Genomic DNA, 3589 nt, shown 5'->3' on the forward strand with positions numbered 1-3589 from the left:
GAAGTGCAAAATTAAATGCCATAGCATATGTAATATATTTATCATTGATAATATTTAAGAAATAGGGTTGTCAGTTTCAATCATGCTTCAGTTCTACCTCTAAGTGGCCCTATTTTGATATGCTTTGCAATTTTTCTATGTAGAAATAAATCATAATGATTTTCTTTGCCTCTAGTTTGTATTCCTCCTATTCAAAAATACACAAGGAGTTTTACAAGGACATTCTTTACAGTAATTCATGCAGTTATAATCAGTTCTTCTTCACTTGGTGTAAAACATCCTCTCTTTGTTGCTAGCTTAAGTGATAATTATGTGTTTAAGCTCTCATAAATGAATGTTTTCTTTTTTTTCCACCATAAATCAATAGAACCACTGTTTTTCATTGGATTTCTTATCTCAAAAGGGTTGGGTATTATCAGTTGAGTTACTTTCTGCCAAGCATGACCACTGTTCTGCTTTTATTTTCATGAAAAGTACCACTCATTTATTCTAAGAACAAAATTGGTGGGGAATACCATTGGTACTCATGGCATTTAGTGACATCTAGGGACTATCTTGAAAAACTGCACTTCATGAAAAGATTTCTAAACTATGATCAGAAAAAGAGAAGTCAGTTCAACTTTGAAGAGAATTTAATCTTAATTTATTTTATGGGAATATCAATTTAAAATTATTAAAGTGAATATAGTTTATAATCTTGGCCGTGGGTTGGTTTTTTTTTTCTTTTTCTCTTCCTTCTACTTCCCTTCATTGCTGTTCATTCAGAACAGACTCATAGCTGACCCTCTACTGGGTTGCAAAATTGGTCCCCATCTTTCTCCTATGGGGTGATGATGTTTTTAAATGGCCAGAGAAGTGCATTATGGGTTGCCACCATAGATGTCTATAGACTAGTGCACTCGCTCCTTTGTTTTACTATTAGAAACTATGGATTCAAACACAACAGCAATTGGAGAATTACTCAGAGCCAGGAAATGTTTCATTGAATTAAAACAGGCTCAACAAGATTCCCCCCCCCCCCCGCCCCAAAAACACAACAAAGTTCAGAAAGAACAGGGTTTTGGATTTTTTTTTCTTTTTCAAGTTCACTCAGAAATTTAAATTAAAATATATGCAATGTTTCAAAGAATTAATATTTAAAGCTTTTGTTGCTATGTCAATATCAATTTTTATATTTGAAACAGCATGTTTCAGCACAAAGCTTCAGAAAAAAATAAGGAATAAGAATCAACTCGATTCTTCTATAGTAATCTAGGCATAAATTAGAGTTGTATGCTTTCATTGAACATATTCAGTTCTGTATACTGAGCAAGTAAAAACCTAGACTACATGAGAAAGACACGGTCATGAGGTTTGGAGAAAGACTCAGTAACAAACTTTAATATACATAACCTTAAGATAAAGTCATAAACTTTAATAGAACAACTTTGCTTGCTACTAATATGGATAATTTGAAGCATTTACTGTTAAAGATCAAAGACTATAGCATTCAGTATAGATTGCACCTAAATAACAAGAAAATTAAAATCTTCAGAGCTAAAAAATGAACAGCATTATGATAAATGGAGAAAATAATGATATTGCTAAGGCTTTCTTTTACTTGGATCCACAACCAGCACTCAGGGAATCAGTAGTCAAGAATCATATGGTGTTAACAAGCAGTATTTTAAAAGAAAATACTAAAAGGTATATTTCTACACTAAATAACAACAAAGGTAAATACTATCATATAGACTACCTGCCGTTATCAGTAATAACAAGCAAATCTATGAGTGTCTTATAATAAAAAAACTAACAGACAAGATCAACACATACACATAAATTTACCAGAAAGCAGCCACCTTTGAGTTTGCAGCACAATTCCCTATGCACTATGTCACTAAAGCTCCAAGTTTTCCTTATTTATTGTTCAACTTTCATACATGGAAAAGAATGAAACTATGCCCAGTACCATGTAGGTTTGTTTGGCAGACATTTCTAAATAATATATCTGTATATGCAGTAATGTGTCAAATGTGATAATGGTTACCCATGGTGGACAGTGTTTGTTGGAGCTCCCAGATTAAAACAGGCTTGGAAGCAGGAGTGGTATCCAGTTCTGAATTAGCTTGCCTTTGGAAACTCTATGAACTTAGAAAATGATGAAAGTTATACAAGTGTTCAAGACTTTCGTTCATAAGGCCACTATGACGTCTAGGATGTGACAGCACTTAACAACAACAAACAACAGTTAAGATTCCAATCCTTGGGAAATGACATCATGCTGAGAGAAGTGGAAAGTCAAAGAAGAAGATCCTCAACATGATACTGTAACAATGGGCTCGAGCATGTCTCAGATAGTGGAGATGGGGTAGGATAGGTCAAGGTTTAAATCTGTTATTTATGGAATTGCTGCGAGTACTAGAGAAAGCTCTTTTGGCCTAGTGGATAAAAAGTTATGCTACCAAGCCAAAGGTGAGTAATTTTAATTTGCGGCCCCTCAGGTCTGGTTTTAATTGTTTCTGGTCAAACAATCTTCTGAGTGATATAGCACTGGTCTGTCCATTTGCTGTACAGAGGTAACTCGTGATTGCTGTGATGCTAAACACTGTGACACTGAGGTGTCCAATGTGATAATGGTTACCCATGGTGGAAAGTGTATGGTGGAGCTCCCCAATAAAAACAAGTGTGAAGGCAGGAGTGGCATCCACTTCCAAAATAGCTTGCCTCTGTAGACTATGACCTTGGAGAAATGATGAAAGTTATACAAGTGTTCAGGTCTTTCGTGCATAGATAGGGTCACTATGAGTTGTCTACGACTCGATGGACCTTAACAAAAATAATAACATAATCAACTACATTGAGGTAGTTCTGGTAATAAAAATGGAGGGGAAAGTAAATTGTTCATCAAAAAGATATACTCTATGACTTATTTCACTAGTCTTGCACTTTATCAAAGGGAGCTAGGCAAAAAGTCATGAATCTACCTACTATTTGATGTATCTACTTCCCAATTAAGATGCCATATTCACCTTCTTCTTTATGCATTGCTATCATATTCATGATCAAACCAACTCAAACTCACTTTGTCAAGTCAATTATGACTCATAGCATCTCTTAGTAGGGCTTCCAAAGGAGCACATTACAGTAAGTGGAGACTTCCCATCTTTCTTGAAGATAAATTCTAACCCTTGGAGACACTTCAGCACCACATCCTAAAAATGAGTCCACCAGAGTTCTCTATATTCACTATCAAATAGGGTGATGAAAAACATAAGATTCTGAGTCAGAGTTCTTTATTTAAATTCTAGTTTTGTAACTGAGTATCTGGGTGGTTCTTCTGGTCAAGTTCATTAACCTCTGATTTTAATATGGCAAATTTTAAACATTCTTATTATCTATCACATAGTGTTATGAAAATTAAGCTGAATTATATGGTAAAGATCTTACCATTGGACTTGCACATGGAAAACACTCAAATGATTATTTTCTATTGCTTTAATCATCAAAGTGAACTTACAATATAAATTCAATTAGAAAAGAAGCTTTAATTTTCAATTGCTTTATACAACACTATATTTTAATAGTTGTTGTTGTTGTTGTTGTTGTT

The sequence above is a fragment of the Elephantulus edwardii genome, unplaced genomic scaffold, assembly GCF_000299155.1.
Source record: "Elephantulus edwardii isolate Elephantulus edwardi_28Jun2011 unplaced genomic scaffold, EleEdw1.0 scaffold00025, whole genome shotgun sequence".
NCBI classification, from domain to species: domain Eukaryota; kingdom Metazoa; phylum Chordata; class Mammalia; order Macroscelidea; family Macroscelididae; genus Elephantulus; species Elephantulus edwardii.